The sequence below is a fragment of the Pinus tabuliformis genome, chromosome 2_2 (genome assembly GCF_031772625.1).
Source record: "Pinus tabuliformis cultivar Carrire ecotype Pingquan chromosome 2_2, CPIR1, whole genome shotgun sequence".
NCBI lineage: Eukaryota > Viridiplantae > Streptophyta > Pinopsida > Pinales > Pinaceae > Pinus > Pinus tabuliformis.
Genome location: NC_142300.1, coordinates 277950216 through 277972709, shown reverse-complemented (window position 1 = coordinate 277972709; position 22494 = coordinate 277950216). Strand labels below are relative to the sequence as shown.

General features: G+C 35.8%; 1 pseudogene; it reads left to right on the top strand.

Moving 5' to 3' along the window:
• Window positions 1–15051: 15051 nt before the first annotated feature.
• LOC149192385 (serine hydroxymethyltransferase 3, chloroplastic-like) lies at window positions 15052–18719 on the top strand (annotated as a pseudogene).
• The last annotated feature ends 3775 nt before the right edge of the window (window positions 18720–22494 follow it).

The window sequence follows — 22494 nt, the reverse complement described above, 5'->3', positions numbered from 1 at the left end:
AAAAAACACTCAAAAAGTGCAGCCATCTTTGCCACTTTTTGGACACACTGGAACCAGTCTTGGGAGAATCCACTTTTGAGGGGGTAAATGACCTCCAAATCAGAAAATTCAAAATGTTCCAGAAACTAGACAGGTAGGGCTTTCCAACAAGCTATCTTGGGCCTGATTTGGATGGGTGGAAGGCCTCCAAAAGTAGCCTTGAAGTGGCGTTGGACATCAGGCTCACGGTGCTATGCATTAGACAAATTTTTGCCAATTTTGCCTAAAAACTCAAAATTTCGCCTAGTTTGACTATCAATTGACTTTTTCTTTTCTCCTTGGTTAATTAATGATGTAATATGGTGTAAATATGATGAAAAATGACTTGAGGAGGTAGATACATCAGTTAGAGGTGGTTTGAGGTTGAATGAATCAGTTTCCATAGTTTTAGAGGCAAGTTGTTCGACTGCCTATTTTCTAGTTCCTAGTTTAGATGTTGCTGAAACAGCGCCTTGACTCATGGATTCGACCCCTGATGGCTAGCATAGGTGTTTTGATGCCTATATCATGTACTTTCTTAGTCATTTGTCAAGGTTGGACTCTTGTGGATGCATTGAGCTACATTGTAAATCACTTCTGCAGTTTGGCAAGGAAATGAATCAGGGTTTTGCAACATTCTGTGAGATTCTTGTGGTAATGTGTATTGGCATTGTTTTCTCCTCTCTAAGTTCTCTTATGTGTATATGTTCCATCGTCTATTTTTTTTGCATAACTAAATAAATCAATATTAATAGGTGGAATCCATTGATGTTCAGTGCTCTTCCTTGAGGTTTCATTTAGTCTTAAATGTTTTCTGTTGTTTGAAGAGGACTCATGAACCTTGCATACCCTCTCCAACTCCTCACCAATCTTTAGACTCACCATAGCATCAAATTCAAAGTGCTAAAACATTTGCCTACCTCGCCCCACAGAAACCTCTGCAAATCTGAGTTGATTTCCCAGACCCAAAGCTGCCTTCCTCATCTGATCCAGTAACCAACCATTAAAATCAATCAAATCCTCTGAGCAAATATACCTAGCCTAAAATTAGTATTCATTTCATCATCTCAAGCCTTATTTTCCATATTTTCTTTGAGATTGACAAGGAGAGAGCCCTCTCCCAACCTGGTAGGGCTAGCTACCAAGTTAAGCGTGGTTTGATGTTACCCTAGAGATGCCTTTCTTCAGCCTGAGGTAGATCCAGGCACTAACACTATAGATTATACAGATTTTCTTTTTCCTGAGTCACATTATCTCTAGTCAAGTTACACACATAAAATTAATTTGACTCTTCCTTTGGAGCTATTGAACTAATGGATTTGTTTCCTGGAAAGTCAGATACTTTCAAAAGTTTTAGAGCATGCTCCTTCCATAAAGAAAACTTCATTTCTTTTGCAAGTAATTTTTTCTTGTGCATTTTATAAATTAGCTTTTAATTCTTCTATATCCTCTTTTGGTATTGTCTCCAATGTTCATAAAATTATGTAATAATCCAATTGGTGAAAATCAGGCATGCCCAATTAAAAAGAAACAAAACACTTCTCACAGGAAATATGAAAAAGCATAAAGCACATTACTTTGGAATATAAGATTATGCCAACTGCAAAAACTAGGGAAGCAACCTAGCCACACAATGCTTGTAAAATCCATCAAATTTGACATTAGGACCACAAAAAAGCATATAAGGGGGCAATCAAATTATATTTTTGTGCCTATAATGTAGGCCCATACATCAACTTTATAAAGTTATATATTGTTTAAAAACTTGTAATAACATTCTTATAATCAAGGTACTTGATCTAGTATGATGCCTGACAATCCAGTAAGTCCTTACAGGCCTAATGTACCTTGTAATGTGACCTTTCAGATATACCAATGGATTCAGTAAAATATTTTCAGTAATAATTTCATATTGAGTAGGTTCATTATTGGAGGTTGTGGGAGTTGGATGCCTCTTCATTGTTCCTTCACTTTCTATTGCATTTCTTCCATCATTGGGGATGAGATACAATTGCATTTTATCTAGCAAAATGAATTCAAATATGCATGATGAATAGGATATGAATAGTGGATCACTATCAACTACAACAACTCTTCCAACACCCTTGTTTGATGCTGCAAATATCGCAAGGATTCTAGATCCAATTCCACAATCTAACATGTTCTCTCCACCTTTTACAAATTTTTGTAGCAACAAGATACATAATCTAGTGGTAGGATATTCCTTTGGTTCCACATTGAGTGTGTTATGCTCCTATACCAATAGGTGTCATATTTCATGATTGATTGGTAAAAATCCCTAATATGTTCATCCTTTCCCTGCTGCGAAGGTTTTCCATATTTTGAAAAAATCAAAAAATTAAAAAATGTAAAGAGGGTATACCCTAAAAGAAAAATCGAAGGGTGAAGAGATAAATGGTCAAAAGGAAAAAGTGAAAGAAATGAACCCCAAAGAAAAAGGACCAAGAGAGTGTGCAAGTCCAAATGCCACTACTACTTTATGTTTTGTAAATAAAATTTCGTGTGCAGTTTGTTGATCTTTATGCTGCAATTGATGAATGGCCAAACAGTTTAATCTTGGCCAGTTCATGTTTGAATTCCTGTTTTAGAGATAGAGAATAGAAATATGTCCAAACTGTTTAAACTTGGCAGATAAGTAGATAGATAGAGAAGCAAAGGAACTCAACTGTTTAACCTGAGCCCTTGGAAGAAATAAGGGCAGCCCTAGGTAGGATTCCCATGAAAAGGAAAGAAGATTTATAAGGGTTTGCTAGTCTAAATGCACCCATAGGAAAAGAAGAGAAAATGTTAGGTACAGTAGGCTGGGTAGGTAGTTTTGATGTTGCAGAAAGAGACTTGTGATAAGTTTTGTCTCTCAGAATGATTAAATCCTACTTCTATCATAGGTACTATGGCAGAGGCATGACTAAGTCCCCTTATTGCTTTTCCCCAAATCATTTGCTAATCCCCCCCAAAGATATTGAGATCTTCTCAATATCCCCAAATTACTCCATCTCATTTCATAAAAAGGCCTAAGTAAAACCCTGGTTACTTAGGAGATTGTGCAAAATCACATATAAACTTGTCTCCTTAAGCCTAAGTTTTTAAACTCTATAACTTAGCGCTCTTTTTCAACATATCTTTCATATTAACCCTTAACATTACTTAGTAATTCCCTATATTCGTTCCCCTACCCATATTATATATATAGATAAAAACCCCAAATTTTATTATTCCCGCCCCAGCTAAAGTTATAGCCATATATCATTATGTAATTCGGGATTTAAAGGTTTATTCGAGATCTTTAAATAACCTAGCCCGCTGCGCAAAACCCAAGAGTTAATTAAAATTTGGTTAATTAAATAACCTAACTAAACCAACCCCGAAACCATTAAAACGTTTGATTTTATACATGGGGCCCACGCATTAAACTTCCGTCGTCTCTGAAGAGCGCCAACCGTCCGATCAGCGCCCTCCCATCGGACGGCTAATATACATATCGCTATGCCTCCGTCCACCGTAGTTTATTGCCCAGGGAACTGTGGTTTTGCACCCGTACCATGGACGCGTGGCGCATCCCCGCGCTGCTCGCGGCCCTCCCCATCAAAACCACTCTAGTCGATGAGCAATGCGGGGTGAAACCGCTTACCGCCCTCCTACCAGCCCTCAGCTGACATCACGACCACATCACCCCCACGTCACCATTCCGTACCCCCGCTAAATGACAACCTATCTCCTCGCTGACGTCACCTATCATTAAATGTCAAATTTACCCGCCAAAGCAAAATTTTGTTAAATTATTGGGAAAATTTCATTTTCATTCACTTTCTCTGCGAACTATTTCCATGCACATTACGTTCGTTGATTGCTCGAGCACCCAGTCTGCCACCCGGCCAAGAAATTACAGTGTCATGCTCTGCAACTCGTCAGTCAACCTCCAAATCGCACTGTTTTTCGCCTAAATATAGGTATTTACCTCGTTTTCACTTCTCGAAACTGTAATTTCGTTTTTCCTCTGTGAATTTTACCTAAAAGAGCCAAATTCAAGCTGAAAAAGGTCCACAGTTGCCATACGAGGACACTAGGACCACTGTTGTTTTGCCCATTTTCCTACAGAAGCCCGACCTCTAGTTTGAAAACACAAGAAACAAACATGGAAGCCCATGTGGCCCTCAATGTCGCACCCCTCAATGCACCTCATAAAGCCTGGATTGGTTACCCTTGGCTGACAAAGATTTTCAAATAAAAGAGTTATCTGGTGATATGAACCATCTCAAGGCATTTTGCCGAATTAGGAATAGTCATCTCAGCAACTCTGATATCTATGGAATATGGGAATCTAATCTCCCCAGATATTACCTTCCCTCAATCAATGTGTTCCCAGATATTATTCACTAATGTTGTGCCAACTATGACCCTGTCATTAAAGTAGTTATGACCCCATCCCAAACTATTCTATTTTACATAACTGTTGATTCTATCAATGAGATGTTACACTTCCATCCCACTCAGCCCCTTGCTCCTCTTTCCATGGGATTTTTGCTTGAGCAAGGCTCTCAATTGCCCAGTGTAGAAATAACCTGGATTGCTCAATTATTCATGAAACCAGATTGCTAGCCCCAAGGCCCACCTCCCTATGTGCATGCCTGGTTCACTGAAACAGGCAGGCTTATTCTTGACATGATATCCTTTATCTTGGGATTCAAAACCAGTGAATTTGTTGATGAGACCATCTTAGTTATGTTGTCAATGTTTACTCCAGGACAGCCCCCTGCTGTCAAATATGATTATGCCTCTTTCATTGCCAATAAAATCAATGAGCAATTCATAAATCTGGACAGAGAAGGAGTCTTCAAGTACACCTCATTCATATACCACCTTCTGCTATATTATCAGCCAGACAACTTTTCATTTCCCATCAGGAAATTGGATTCCAAAGGAGAGCGGAGGTCTGTGATCTTTTGGACCTCGGTCTTCCACAATGTTTGTGAATCCCCTTATACCTACTGTGAATTCATTGACTTGTTTGTACATCCAACCTCCACTTTATTGATAGGAGCTCCTCCTCCTAGGCTCTCTGGTGATATGAGAAAAATTTTACAGCTGTCCAAACAATACAAGATAGGTGACTGGTACCTCTACCAGAATCATACTGAAATTAGAATATATGGCTGTGAACTATGCCCTTACAAGTTGCCCAAATATGTGCCCATGAGACTATTTGCACTGGAGTATTTCAGGCAGCTTATCAATGCAGATTTAACTCACTTTTGCAATGTAAAGAAAAAGGCTCAGCTGATAATAAGAAACCAGTGAGGCCCTTTTATCATTAATAAGAGGGAGGCATGGGAAGATGCTGATAAGATGTTAAGGGAAGACCTTAAATTGAAGAAAAGTTTCTGGTGGGTACCATATGACTCATAGCTTTATAAGTGATAGAAGAGTAAGAAACAGGTTATCAGCTTACACACATCATAGGATCCCTGAAATAGAACAATTTGCTAATCAGGATGAGTGGGTAGAGGGTACATTAATAGAAGAAATTACTGAATAAGAAAAAATGGAAAAATCTATGAAAGATATTGAAAAGACCCTTGACCTGGACTCTTTTGGACAAGGGTCTTTCAAACTGCCTCAGCAAATCGGAGTGGGTACATCCTTTGCTGGAACTTCAGAGTAGCCTGTACAAGAAACCAATGCACCAGTTACAGGGTCTTCTAAGGGAAAGGAAGTGGCAGGCACAGAGCAACAAGCAATGACTGATCAGCAGGGGAAAATTCCTCCAGTCCAGACCAAAGCAGCAGATATTCCTGCATTACAGACTCCTCTAAATGAGGAAAGAGGCAAGAAAAGAGACGGGGAAGAAGCCACACCTATCAATGGGCTTGCAGAACAACCAGGGGAAAAAAGGAAAAGACTGAATCGTCTGTCTGAAGAGGAAATCATTGAAGAAACAATAAAAAGTCTAAGAGGTGAGAGGGTAACCAGCCAACAGACCTCCCCAGTGATAGAGACATCAACTAGCTCACATAGGCAAGAGCTAGAAAGGCAGCATAGTGTGGAAGTTTCATCCACTAGGCCACCAAGTAAGCAGACCTCTGACATCAAAAGAACATTCACAGAGATAAAGGCTAGAAATGATCCACTAAGGCTGCAGATTTATAACCAATATCTTAATATGGCCCCCACAAAGCAACAAAGATTAATGTCAGCATATGACATAAAAGAAGGAAAGATGATAATGAGTTATTTCAAGCCCAAGGTGCAGCAACCGCAATCAACAGCTGACTACATCAGGACAAATCTGGAGGTCTTGGCCAAGGACATTCATCCAATAGACCAGATTGAGCTGCACAAACAGACTGGAGAGATGGTATACTCCATGCTAGCTGATAAAGCTATGTTAGCTCATAAATTACAAAACTCCTTGAATAATACCTCTGCTCAGTTAGATTTGGAGAAAGCTTCTTCTCTAGCAAAGGACAACAGGATAAAATCCTTGGAAGAAATTATTATTGAATTGGGACATGATCCCAAAGATGCCAAAGGATAAAGGCATTGATGAAGAAGAAAGAAGAGGACATTGCTGCCCTCAGAAAACAACTAAAACTACCTCCTTCTATGCATCCACAGACTGTAGAAGTTGTCCAACAGAAATCTGAAGAGGACATGATGGACCTGCTCATGAGACTGGATGAGAGATTGAGTGAAACAGTGCAAGCATTGGAGAAAGCTCTACAAGAAAAGCAGGGAGAGTCGACCTCCCAGCCACCTAAAGTAGCTCCAACAGTCACTACTGCCCCCTCCACACTTATAACAGCATTGCCTCCCACTGTCCCGGCATCAACAACAGAGGTCATCACAGGAGCAACATCAGCAGAAGCAGCACTAGGTAGCAATATAGGTATGAGCACAGAGCAATTAATAAAATCCATGGAGGAATTGAAACTCCAAGTGTCAGAGCTGAAGCAGGTAAAAGAAAAATTGGCAAAAGTTGAACAGAGTTATGATAAATCCAAGATGAATGTGGCAGAGAAAACAAGGGAGATCAAAACATTGGAGAACAAGGTGAGAGCATTAGAAAAGGATCTCTCTTTGAAGAAACCTCTAGCAGAAATCAGAGGAATTTTGTGGACCAACATCACTCAATCCCTTAGTGATGTGTGGAGGTCTATCCAAACCATTTATGAGCAGATTGACTTGATAAGAGTGGCCCAAGTGGAGATTCAAAAAACAAGAGCCTTATTGGGACAGATTCCTGAGCAAGCTAACAAGCTAATACATTTTTTGAACACCAAAGGCCAGTGAAGAACTGGAAGCACTGGAAATTAAAGATAGAACAGGCACCATTCTAGACATCAAGAGAGTTCTAACCATGAGAACTCTAATGCAAAATTTGGACAGAAGATGCCAGGACATGCAGGTAGAGATTAATTCTTTCACAGAAAAGTTTAGTCCTGCATCAAAAAGGTTTTCCAGGTCCTTTGGGAAGTAATGATCGTCTGATGAAACACAAAGACTATGTACATAAATTAAATACATATGTTGTTGATCAAGTGAATACATCATCAAGTACTTCAGGAGAGAAGGCACTTCCTTCTAGCCAAGCCCTCTACGACAGCCTGGAAAATTTGTTTTACATTGAGCACGAGGTGAAGCATCTGTTCACCATCCCACCTAATTTCTTCAGATATACAGAGACTGATGAAACTTTAAGGAAGCTTCAAAGACATAAATTACCAGGACCAGAGTGGCGGAAAAGTAAGTTAGAGATCCTATAAACTTATCTTTGGTCAATTCAAAATTTTGGACCATCTACTATAATGCAGAGAATAGAAATGAATCATAGTCATGCGGGTTAAAGCGCATCATATCAGAGTTAAAGAAAGTCCGGCCAAGGCATAATAACCAACACAGAGTATCAGTAGAAGATGGTCGTGAACCGACTTGCAACACCAACCTCCAGTACATCTCATAAAGACAGAACAGCCAGCACAGAATCAATTTATTGCATCAATTTATTGTTCCCCTGTTTTCGAGAATGTTTGTCTCTACCTTTGTAAAACGCATTAATCATCATCAGATATTATCTTCTTCAGATATTTGATATTTTTGTACAAATACCCCCAAATGAAGTATTTGGGGTTGGTTGTGGGTTGAAGATTGTTCATGGTTTCTGACTATAATACTGAAGTTTTCAGGAATAAAAGGTTGTTGGAACCATTTTTGTCTGGCTCACTGAATGGGGAATTGATGCTGATGATCATGTTACAGAATTCTTGAATCATCTTATGGATCAATAAGTCCCTTCTAACTTGTGTTTTACATTTTCTATGTTTATCATATCATCTATGTTTCATAATCTCAGTAATAAAGAAAAAGAATAATTCAGAATTTGCTTGACTGCACTCTATCTTAAATCTTTGTTATTTTCTATGTTTTCTTCAGAATTAGAATAACAATGAATTCTTAATTGCTCATGTTTCCCCTGATTCTCCATCTTCACTATTTGTTAAGGAATTCTTAATTTCCCCTTAACAGTAGTCAACCATTTTCCCTCTGTCAACATGATGAAGGATTCTTAATTGCCCTTCACCCATTGACTCCATTCCATCTTATTCCAGCCTATAAATTGTTCCATATTTGAGTACCTTGCTCTGTGATACCTCCTATGATAAGAAACCTAATCCAGGAAGCTATCCTTCTTTGACTCCATCATGCCCAATGGACTGAAACTCTTCAGTTTTACCTCACTGTTCTATTGAATCTCCATTTCTCCAACCAAACTCAAAACAAAATCCTTGTACTTCATATCTAGCCTAATATACCTCAAAACAAAGCTAAATTATAAAGCGAGAGCCCTCTCTGGATGCAGATTGGCTAGAATCTGTATCTAAAATATTGGTATGTGGTTACCTCGGCCGTATTCCCTTTCTTACAACTTTGGGGAACAACCTAAGTGATAATAGAGTGTATGAAATCATTGGTTCCACATTTAAACTAGTAAAATCATTTAGTCTCTTCTATAGAACACACATATAACATAACTCCAATATGTTAATGTATCATGGGATGTGTAGTCTTACGCACTAGCAGAGGCATGGTCTCAACATTTATGACAATGTATTAACATTTCAAAGATATAATACTGGTTTTTAGTGTTGAACCTCGCATTCCTACCACCATTATCACCGGATTCCTTAGTTTGGAAAGATCGCAATCTAGGCCTTTGTTCCCATCTTCATATTCCTTTTCATTGATCTGCATTGGTTAAGGGCCTTAGTGACCAGCTAATCTATCTAAAAAAACTCAATGTTTTTAAAGTAGGTTGAGAAGTCATTATATTTTTTCACAGATGGAAAATAAGCCTCATACAAGTATCTCAAATACCTTAGTCAAAGTTAGTTAAGATTTCTTTTATAAGATTGAACAAATGCTTTAGTTTTCAGTGTTATCTAGTATCTAACTTGAGTAGTATATGATATAATCACATGAGTTTGGCCAGCTATTGCAATTTTTAAGGAGACAAATGGTGTGATTTTTTAAAACAACTAGTGTTATGTTTCTTACTCTAGAGTATGACCATGGATTAAGTAAAATATGGTATCGAACTCCAATTTGTTGCCTCTAATCTATGGGGAAATCAATTAAAAGACCTAAGATGAAAGATCCAAGGCTCAAGAATCTCAAAAGATGATCCAAAGTAGTTTGAAATTCTTTAGTCAATGAAAAAACCAGTGAAGGTGTCTTCAGGGAGTCTGCTAAGGCTTGTTTGAATTGCAATCCCTAGATCAAAAGGTATGTGTTACTTCTCTTAGTGAATTTTAGTTGAAATTATTTTGAAGAAGATCTCGTAGCGAGGATGGTAAAACAGAAAATATGTTGCATTTAAACTAGTGCTAGTGTTCTTGGTTCCACATTGAGTATATGAAATTGTTGGTGCTTAACAGTACCACATTGAGTGTATGAAATCGTTGGTGTTTAACAGTAAAACAACAAGGGAATTCTACAACAAATTGTTATGAAATTTACTCATTTAACAATGGATTCCATGCTAGATCACACCTACATTCAAATCCATGAGGATTAATATTCTATTTTCTACACAGAATTCAAAGACTCACTAATTTTTCTAATAGAATTTGTCCAAAAAACAAACTACATGGAATAGGAATGATTCAAAGCCCACCCATAGATATCTAGCATGGATATCGACCCAAGCCAAACTATGAAATCAAAAGGACTAAGATAGGCCTACAATGATGACGTTGTTTCAATGTTATACACATGAATTATTATATTTTGTCTTAAAAGTTAATAGTTTCCCATTATCATTGTTAAATCATTTTTGTGAAATTCCATTTTGCCTCAAAATTCAATTTCTGATATATGTTCTTTCAATGTTGACTCAAAAATTCTTTTGCAAAGTACAATTCTATTTTCTATGAACAAGTGAATTTATATGAATCATATCTCAACTCTTGGAAACTGTTGATGCAGGTTTGCAAATTGATTTCAAATTTTACTTGTGGAATATTCAGTGAGATATCAAAAGATAATCATGGGAAGAAACCATCAAGGCAAATGGATGTATTATCATACTTTCAAAAGGCTCCATTCAAAAATACACATTCTCATCATGATTCAAGCTCCTTTGAACAATCTATTACTGAAAGAGAGGTTAACTCTTGTGGAAATGCATTTGATATCCATACAATGGATGAAATAATAGGTTCCTCAAGTGATCAGGGTGAGATAAATGAAGTTTCAACATAAATTGGTGATGAAAATGTTAAATATTTTTCCTTGGAAGGTGACACAATCCATTTGCGGAAAAGGAAAATAGGTCAATGGACCATAGGGAGACAATTCCAAGAAAATTGGGTCTCAAGTTTTCTATTTATTGAAGAAATACCTCCTACAAATGAGAACGAGGTTTTCCGACAAGTTAGATGTAATGTGTGTAGTTGGAAAACTCAAAAGGCAGTGAAATTTCAAATGAAGCTAGATACAGTAAAAAACATACAGGAAAGGTGTATGAAAAGAAAATTGTAAATGGTAAAGAGAAATATATTTTTAGATGGAAATCTTCTGAGGAATGTCGACATGTTAATATAAAAAATATTTTAATAAGTAAGAGGAAACTTGAGGCAAGTGGAGGAACCATCATATTTCTATTTGAAAGGATGATGGAAAGAAGTTTGTTATCCAAGACAATACAATTGAGCATTGTATTTCGCATCTTATCTAAAGGTCGTCCTATGACAGATTATCCAAATCCCATGAAATTTCTATCTTTTCTTCAAGTTCCAAACTTTCCATCTTCTCATTGGTTTGTAACCAATGGTTTGGAATGGGCAAGATATCTAGCTCAAGTAGAAAAGGACGATTTGAAAGAGAAGATTGAAAATGCTAGGTTTTTGGCATTGTCTTTGGATGAGGTTACAACTCTAGATAATAATTCATGGATTTGCATGAGCATTTATATGGTTAATGACCATATTAGGCATTCCTATCTACTTGGGATTAAAAAAGATGAGAGATACTTCCACAGCTGAAAATATTTATGAACTTTTTCTTAATGGTTTGAAGGAAATTGGTATGGATCATTTAATGATTGCATAAAAGTTGGTATGTGTTGGAGCAGATGGAGCATCGGTAATGCAAGGACAAAGGAATGGCCTTTGTGTTAGGATACAACTACCATCTTCACCATAAATGATTAATATTCGTTGTATGGCTCATAGGATGAATCTTGCATTTAAAATAGTAAGCAAGTTTCCATCAGTTTCAAAAGTTGAAGATCTTGTACATGAGACTCATGCATACTTTTCTCGTAGTCCCAAATGATATTTAGAGTTTCAACAATTTGTATATGGTTTTACAGATGGAAAAAAACTACTGAAAGATGTTGATACAAGATGGATCTCATTAAATGGACCAACTCAAAGACTATTTAGTGAGTTCAAATCTTTGGTAGGGTTGATGTATGAAAATCGCTACAATGTAGACAAAGCTCAAGATCTTCTTTCTCGACTAACTAATATAGAGACATTATTGACATTTGCTGGAATTCTTCCTATGCTACATGAAATGAATGTCCTTGTGAAAATGTCTCAGAATCGCACAATGTATATTGCGGAATACACAAATGCGAGAAAGTCAACATGCCTTGCATTGGATAATTTGTATATGATGCCCGACTCTTTTACTAGTCGAAAGTTTAAAAGTTGGACTAGGATCATCAATATAGAAAATACTAAAAAAAAATTGACGTTTGATGAAAAAGAGATATTATGTATTGCAATGCGTGGGTATATGGTTCCCTTTCATTATATTAGTAAGACGGGACGAATCACCAAAGATTGCCCCGTGTCAAGAAACCAATTTGATAATATTGTGATTTCAGTGAGAAAAAAATGATAGAAATTGAAAGATCACTATCATTAGAGATAAGAGAATGATTTCCTCGAGATGAATTGTTGGAGGCCATGTGTGTGGTATACCCTCAATATTGGAACAATTGTCAATTTCTGAGAACTTTAAACGCTAATTTTCAAAAAAGATTAAAATGTTTAGTAGACCATTTTTGCAAAAAGTCTTGATACATGGAGAACAAATTGAAGGTATGTTAGATTCATCAAAATTGTAACAACAAGGTGGACGCTTTGTTGAAACAATGTGGAAGAAATATCCTTTTTTGGTGAATGCTAATGAAAATGGTGGTATAACTAGATTATGGACTACTTTAAGTGCTAGCCAATACCTGCAAGAAAACATATCAGAATATTTAAAATTAGCATATTTGTGTCAAACCGTGATTTTGGGATCAGTGGAGGATGAGAGAATTTTTAGTGCATTATCATTCTTGAAGTTGAAGTTAAGGAACAAGCTTTATAAACATGTGGATACATGTTTAAGATTATATGTAACAAAGTATGACATTGACAATTTCCCATATGAAAGAGCACTAACTCTTTGGCAATCAGATTGTGATAGAAGGGGAGAAAACAATATAACAAATTTCTCTAATGAACTTGATATAGAACATAATGTTTTGAAGGCTCATAATGACAGTTCATTTAGAGAAGATCATGTTCACAATTTAGAAAATGAGGACTAAGATGAGAACTGGGAAATTGAAATACCCTAGGACTCCTATTTTGGTATACATGTTCCATTGATCATGCAAGATTACTATATGTCAAATTCAAGTAAAAATAGGTTCTATATTTGTATTTTTCATTGTAACATTACAACGACACTACTTTGATGCGTGTTATTTTACGATTGATGTTTCATATTTAATCATTACATTGTTTGTTTCTTATCTATGACAGGAAATAAAGTTGGATTTGATGAGGTTGGGACCTATTTTGTTTCAAATACATAGTGTCGGACTATTATTAAATGATAAATAACTAATTTAACAAGACTAACGCAAAGCATCAATGGGCTCATTCAAGTACATGAAACTACCTTGATGTCTAACTCTAATATCTTGGAAAAATTTAATGGTTTATATGTTGCTTGTGTTTGGGGCATTTTATTGAGTTTTGAGTTTTTTTTTGGTCAGAGATTATGTTAGTCCCTTAAATTATTTTAGTTCTTACTTCATGCTTAGATTCCTAGATCTAGTTTTATACTTATTATTGTTTTCTTTATATATTTTGTGGTTTGAAGAAAGTTGTTTTTATTTCCTTTCACTTTGTGGCATGACTTTGTAGACTACTATGCTTATTTTATATTTTCTTGGAAAATAATTATTGATATTTGGAAAGGGAAATGAGCCATGGGTAGCTAAGCGAAGAAAAAAATGGTTTATGTACTAGGTTTCTGCACATTCATCGTAGCAGACCTATTGTCATGAGACCGACATTCTTTTGTATAGTCTTGCCAATCATTTGTCAGCCATGTTTTCAAGTCTTTCAGGTACTAAGTTTTTCGGGTCCCCACATGTCTTTAGGACCATTAAGGGATGAGATAACATGAGCCAGTCCAACTCATGCCCTGAATTTACTTTTTACCTATTGATGTAAGTGTTTTTTTGCCACTTATCACCAACAAAATTCTATCATAACATAACCCAACTTGAAGACAACACTTCTCATCTTCCTTTTACATAAATTCTCTATGGATCTCCCTACTATACTTTCCCAAGACCAACATCCCTTCTTGGTAGGTCTCTCCACCATACTACTAATCGCACAATAGACACACTAATAACTACCAGATTCTATAAATATCTCTAGTCTCAGTTATTGGTGTCCTTGTCACACTCGACCAATACAATCTTGCATGTCTATTTTTTATCATATCTTTATTTTTTGTTATTTTATGTATTTAACTTTAGCACCATCCTAGAGTAATGAGTTAGTGTCTTTTGGATTTGATCTTTGATTGGAAATGAAGTCGGATATAATGAAGTTGGGACCTATTTCTTTTCACATAGATAGTGTCCTAGTATTAAATGATAAATAACTAATTTAAGAAGTCTAACACTAAGCAACAATGGGCTTATTCAAGTACATGAAATTGTGTTGATGTCTAGCTCTGATATCTTAGAAAAATTTAGCGGTTTGTTTTGCTGCTTGTTTAGAGGATTTTGTCAAGTCTGAAATTTTTGGTTTGTTTTGGTCATATTTTTTTAGTCGTTTGACTCATTTCATGCATAGATCGATAGATCTAATTTTATTTTTATAATTATTATTGTTTTCTTTATATATTTGGTGGTTTGACGAAAGATACTTGATTTCCTTTCACTTTTTGGCGTGATTTCAGCATCTTCACCTTTTAGAATATAGTAAAATATTATTCTTATGTTAAATTTTCTTGGAAAAGAATTATTGATATTTGGAAATGGAAATAAGCCCTGGGTAGTTAAGCGAAGAGAAAAATGGTCTATGTACTAGCCTGCACATTCATCATAGGAGACCTATTGGCATGAAACCAACATTCATTTTATGTAATTACACTTTTGCTGCCAGAGGATAGATCTTGTTTTAGGTGCAAATGTATTAATTGTAGGTCATAATGGGTGGTAGAGCAATACGGATGGGCTTGTTGGGTCAATATAATTTTAACCCAACCACAAATTTGAGGCCCAAAACTTCACAACTAGTTTTGGGGGTTCCCTGGCAACAGAAAAGCAGAAAATTAGGAGGTTTGAGGTCGTGCCCATCATATAAACCTTTTTGTATCACAACAAACTTAACAATGGGAAATCCTTTGGCATTCATGTTGGCGCAACCCTGTAACTTCCCAGGTATGCATGTTGTTCGCAATTCATGCTATGATTTATTTATTTATGTATTTGTTTTTTGTTGAAATTGCAACATGTATAGATAGCCTTTGTGACATCATTGATCATCCTGCCATTTGAAGACCAAGTGAAGAAAGCACAGATCATAGTTGAATATAGTTTAACTTGGAGGTGCTTAGAAGATTCATTTGTGAATTGAGTTGCTACAAATAAGCTTCTTACCTTCATTTAATGAACTATGTCAAATACCTCGGTTTTATTTATATTTTTATTGAGTTAATGGTTAGTGAATGGATTGATAAAGACTTTGTTCTTGATTTGGATTCCCCTGGAATGCCAGAAAATAGAAATTGTAGACCTCAATAATACAAGTAATGCTCCTATCAAACCGTGCCTCAGTTACCTAGTGTACTAAATTTATTGTGATTTCTTTATCTAGTTTGTAAATTACCTTGTGTAGAGGGAAAGAAGAGATTTGTAGATCCTCCTCTAAGTGAGCTCAATCCTTAAATGAATGTGATAATTGAGAAAGAAAAGAAGTCTCAATTCAATGGATTGGAACTTATTGCTTCTGAAAATTTTACATCCTAGGCGGTTATGGAAGCTGTTGGATCATGTCTAACAAACAAGTATTCAAAAGGACTTCCCAGTAAGAGGTAAGTGCATGAATATATAACTTGGAATGTGAAGAATGGCACCATCATGGTTGTGATTGTGTCTGAGCTACTTGGTCGTTTCTTCTTGCCACTTGGTATTTTTTTCTTGTTAAACTCAGCTTCAGTTAGTTTTTGGACCTGTACTTTTTAGTTTGAATTTTTGACATGTGTGTAATGGTTTCTCGGTTCAGCGTTATAGTGTAGAGACCTGTAGTTGTTACATGAGTATCTATTATCACAATGAAGGATACAGTTGTTGGACACTTTTCTATATTTATTCACTACTGTGTTAGGTTAGGATTTATGCCATGCAGATAATATGTTGGCAATGAATTCATTGACCAAAGTGAGAGGCTTTGCTATCAGAGGGCCCTAGAAGCATTCCATCTTGACAACAGTACATGGGGTGTTAATTTTCAACTTTTATCTTGATCCCCAGCTAATTTTGTTGTTTATACAACTCTCCTCCAACCACATCATTGCATTATGGTGTGTATGGTTTTGAACTGCGATCCTCCTTTGATAAGATTATCATTCCTATTTGGGCATGTAACATGTGAAAAATTTCTTTGCAACGTTTAGGGTTTGGACTTACCACATGGAGGGAATCTGTCTCATGGATTCATCACAGCAAAAAAACGAGTATCTACTACATCAATTTATTTTGAATCAATGCCATATCGTCTAGATGAGTCCACAGGTGAGCTCGCATTTGCAGTCTAATAATAATTAGGACAGAAACAGTTCCATGATTGACAAATATTAAACCAATATTTTGGGGAAGTGTTCAAAGTGTTAATGGTTGGGTTTGTTTTCTTGGGCTATAGGATTCATTGACTATGAGATGCTTGAGAAGAATTCCACCCTTTTTAGGATCAAGCTTATCATTTTTGGTGCTAGTGCATATCCCCGAGATATTGATTACCCTCGCATGAGGCGGGTATTGAAGCTGGGTATTTCTACAGATCTTATAATGGCAATCCTTTCAAAAATTTATCTTTCCAGCAACGTTTATTCTACCATATTTTATTAATATGTTCTTACAGTATGTAATGTTGGATTTTTTATGATTTTTAGTACTAAAAAGTTTGTGGTTTGGGAAGATTTCCAATACAGTTGGGGCATACTTAATGATGGAAATGGCACAGATAAGTGATCTCATTGTTGCTTCTATAATGGCCAGTCCATTTGATTTTGTGATGTAGTTACAACTACAATGCACAAGGTGAGTTGATGTTATTAATTTTGTCTGCACTTCACCATTTTGATTAAAAATATCACTATATTAGATGGATATTTTATTGGACCTATCTTAATGCTATCTATTTGTGCCATTCCCCCCTTGTAGAAGAAAAATAATCCCATTAACGTTCAAGAAACAGTGAAGAACTAAAAAAAATATTCCATTCACATCATAGGAGGAGTGATTATAGAGTTAAGAGGTGTATATTTTCATTTTGATTATCTTACATGTTCTTTGATTCAGTTTCTTGTTTTCATTTTTTTTATGTTCTTTCTATTTATTATCACTACTAGATCAAAGATTTGATGAAACTCATTATGTTCCTTGAATTGTTTGTCAATTGTTTCACTTTTTTCCTTTCATTTTTATCTTTTTGATATTTTCCATTCTGAAATATTTTTGGATTGGAGGGTTGTGATTTTTAGTCTTTAAGAGGTCCCTAGGGAGGCATGATATTCTTCAGCAAGGAACCAGTATTAGGGGTCGACCTAGAGACAACCATCAACAATGTAGTTTTCCAGGGTTATAGGTCAATCTGAGTTCTCCTTCCTTTCGTCCATCATCCATATTGTTCTCCTGCTCACTAATATCATAATATTGGATATATCAATTTTTTGTATCATTTCGTTTCTAAAAGATACATGAAATAATTTGTGGCTTCATAGGGAGCACCACATAACCATACCATAAGAGGGTTGGTTATTTCTTTAAAACGGGCTATAACTATAGAGTTCAAGGCTTATCAAGTACAACTGTAACACTCTTGCATGTCTAAGCTTCTGTAAAATTCATGCATGTGAATTATTTTTTGAATGGATTTTGTTTCTTATCAAAGGTAAAATAGTTTTAGTAAGTTGCAGCAAATTGCCGAGCCCTTGCAAACATTCTAATGGATTTGGGTTACAATTTTGTGTCTGGTGGTAGTGAAAATCACCTAGTTCTAGTTGATTTGAGGCCCTTAGTAAGGATCCTCTATTCATATGCTGGAGCACACAGCCTACTTGTATATTGATTTCTATTAGATTTAGCTGGTTGAATGTAACATGGTATATATTAATGGGATTGGACAGGGAATTGATGGTGCAAGAGTAGAGGATGTTTTGGATGTTGCTTCTATAACACTAAACAATAATTTTGTACCAGGTTACATGAATTTTTTCTTTGTATATTTAGATTTAAGGGATTCATTGATTTTCCTTTCTCCATGGGATGATATTGTCGATTACTTTCATACCTTACATTTTCAGGTGATAAAAGTTTTATGGTTCCTGGTGGTATACGCATAGGGACTCCTACATTAACCACCTGTGGGCTTCTTGAGAATGACTTTATTAAGGTTGCAGATTTTATCCACGAGGGGGTGCAGATAACCATTAAGGCTAAGGGCTCTGTGAAAAGTACAAAATTAAAAGATTTTATAGAATTTATTAAGTCACACAATTTCCAGCTACGAAATAGCATTGTTGATCTCAAAAAGCAGGTTGAATCATTTGCTAGCCAATTCCTATTGTCTGGTGTTGGCACTGAAAATCTTAGTTAGAGATATGACGTGCTCACAAGATCAGAAGTGTCCTTTATTAACTTTTAGGTTAGGCTTCAGTGATGATAACAAGGTTGGTAAGATTTGGTTCCACGTGTATATTTATAGTGATGAATAATGTTTTAAGCTTAATTTTGTCTGAATTTATGTGCTTTCCCAGCATTTATAGCACTTATATATGTGATGTGACTATGGATATTTTATATAGCCTGGAAAGTAATATTCCATACTTCTCAAGGGCCCAGGTATTGGGCCAATTACACAGTTTCATAAAGTGTGTTCACTGAGATACTTCTACACATGCACAGATTCCATGTATACATAACACATTTGCAATCAATTGGGCTTCTAAGATTTGATTTTTACATTCATCATCTCACATAGGCTAGCAAGAATTGGTCCCATTTGTATATTATAGCAATGAACCATGTTGAGATCTATATTTTGCTTGAATTTATGTGTTTTCCCAGTATAAGCATATAGATTTTGTTTTGGTGTGATGGATGTTGATTTTTCTATTTTATTTATTGAAAAAAAATGTCTACATAATTTGTATGGTACACCCTTTCAATCCTTCATTTTCCTAAGCAGTTATTTAGACTCTCTTCTATTGGTTAGAACCAAGTAATAGGAACAATAGGCATAAATACTTAGGTAGGAATAAATAGAAATAAAGTGCTACTATTACATTTATTGTACACACCCTTTATAGAATGATTTTACTACCCTATCCATGGTTTATAGATAGAATTGATGTAGCTTGAGTAGGTATTTAAACAGGATTTGATTACTGAATTTACCACTTTACACACCCTTTATGTGTTTCATTTGACTGGTTGACTACTCTTACTATTTTGAATTATATTAGTATTAGTCAGTATTTTAGATCGATTAGGACTTACACTATTAGGAATCTACATCCTGAGTTTATTGAGTCTATAGAATCAGGCTCTCATTTAGTCTATAGGATAGAGGAATGCAAAGTATATAGAGACAAATTTGAGAGCCAAGAACACAAAAAAGTAAGTAGAGTATTTGATCTAATTACTATTAGATTCACTTATTCCAAACAAGTGTATATATAATTTGCTCTGGAGTTTTATGGGGTGAAGAAACAAGTGCAAGGATTGTTGGATTAAGGTAGTGAGATGTGATGTGATGTGCGTGAGGACTATAAAATATACCATGACTGGGTGGTATCTATTTTTCCAAAATTGCATAGGCCTTGTAACTGGTCCCATACACAATAAGCAGCCCCTTGAGAGGTGAACATGTCACTTGGGGGAGTTGAACCCCATTTTGCATGATAGAAATAATGACAACTTTAACTTAACGATATCTTCTCAATACAAAACCTTCCAAAGTGGCATAGCTCCCATTTCACAACCCTATGTTGAAACTCCTAACCATAAACTATCTAAATCTGTCAACTCACAGGCACTCTCATCCATATATTCACCACTCCCAACCCTTTTCTCTCCTCTCCCAGACTATTTGCTCTCTGCCTTAAATTTTCATGTCTAATACGATACAACCTTAAAATATCCAAAAAAAGGTTCTTCGCTCTCGGCCAAGCTTTCTCCTGTCCAATATAACACAACACTCTGTGGCATCATGATAGCACACCATATTCAATTGTTAATGATTCTTCGCCCATTGAGAATCCATTTTTATCACCATCTCCCAACATTGATAGCAGTCACAACACAACCAATTCAAGTCACCCTTCAAATATGGATCTCCATCCTCCAAATGAAACATTAATTAATAACCCCCTCACCCATGACATTAACCCTTCTAAGATAATTAACAACTTGGTTATGAATCTCTCTGACATCCAATTGGATGAACATACATTGAAACTTTTAAAAAGAGGACTGAATTTTTCCAGTACTCCTCATCACATCCCCATTGAAAATATCCTTTGTCATAAAGAATATGGCATTAAATACCTTCCAGACAATATCAAAGAAATTATTAGATAGGTTTCTCCATTATTATTAGAAACTCAAAACCCCCCAGAAGTAACATCAGTAAACATGAATACCTTGCACTAAAATCCTTCAACTCTAACCCCAACATTGTTGTATTAAAAGAAGACAAGGGAGAAACTACAATTATAATGAATAAAAAAGACTATAATGAAAACAATGCTTGATCTTCTTAATAATAGTGGATGCTACAAAAAGTTAAATAAGAATCCTTTAAAGAAAATCACTAAAGAAGTATGCAACTCAATCAAAGCTAGCAATGAACGTGACAATAAAAACCTTATAGAAAGTAATCCATATACTCCCACGATTTATGGTGCTCCCAAAATCCACAAAGATGGTATCCCTCTTAGACCTATAGTGAATACTATTGGTGGTCCTACATATTATCTTGCAAAACACCTCGCCAAAAAAATGAAACCCCTTGTTGGCAAGATCGATTCTTTTGTTAAAGACTCTATACATTCTATCAATGAAATTAAAAATATCAAACTTGATCAAAACAACATATTGGTCAGTTTTGATGTTACTTCACTTTATACCAGTATCCCGATTAAAGAAGCCATGGATGTAGTTTGAAAGATAATTGATCTTGAAACATATAACTTTATTGAGTTATGCCTAAAGTCTACATTTTTCAGTTTCATGGGTGATATCTATGAACAACCTTGCGGTGTAGCTATGGGCTCTCCTTTATCCGCCATTATTGCCAACTTGTTCATGGAAGACTTTGAAACCAAAGCCTTGAATTCTTCAACCCTAAAACCTAAATTATGGAAAAGATTTGTTGATGATACCTTCATCATGTGGCCTCATGGTCATGATACATTAGAAATGTTCAAAAAACACCTCAATAGTCTATCAAATTCCATAAAATTCACCATGGAAATTGAAGTGAATTCTAGCCTACCTTTTTTTGACATTCTCATCACCCAGAATCCTGATGGATCCTTATCCCACCAAGTATACCGGAAAAAGACTCATATTGAGCAATATCTCCATGCCACCTCCCACCATCATCCTACCCAGAAACTTGGAGTTCTTAACACCTTAGCAACTGGAGCTATAAGAATATTTGATAAAGAGCATGTGGAAATGGAAAAGGCCCATTTGATAAATGTGTTCCTAAAGAATGGATACAATAAACATCAAGCCATTAAGGCTTTCTGTAATTCTAACAAAGGACCTAAGAATAAAAATAAAAATAACAAAAACATGGATAATATTGTTGGCAAAGTTAAAGTGCCATACATTTCAGGGACTATTGATAAGATTGTCTATATCTTAAGAAAGAATAACATTATGGCCACTTTCAAACCCATGAATACCATCCGCAGTTACCTAAAATCTATAAAAGATACCCTTGACCCTAAATGCCAAAAAGGGGTTTATCTAATACCTTGCTCTTGTGGTAAGTCATATGTGGGAGAAACTAGGTGATCAATTAAATCTAGAATCCAAGAACACTCTACTGACATAAAACACAATCGCTCCAAAAATTCTGCTCTAGCTCAACACTCCAATAACACCAAATATCAAATTTGCATTGAAAACACTCGCATCCTTGCAAAAATTTATCATTATTTTCATCCTAATAACCTTAACAGAGATGGAAGATGGAATATTAGTGAAAATTGGATTCCCACATTAACACCCAAAACAATCTCCTCCCATCCCTTGTTGACTTGATGGGGCCTAATCCAGGTTCAGATTTATTTAGCCAAACAAATCCCTACATTACTGGCCCTTTCGGCATCAGCCAGTGAAGCGCGGACTGAAGTCTC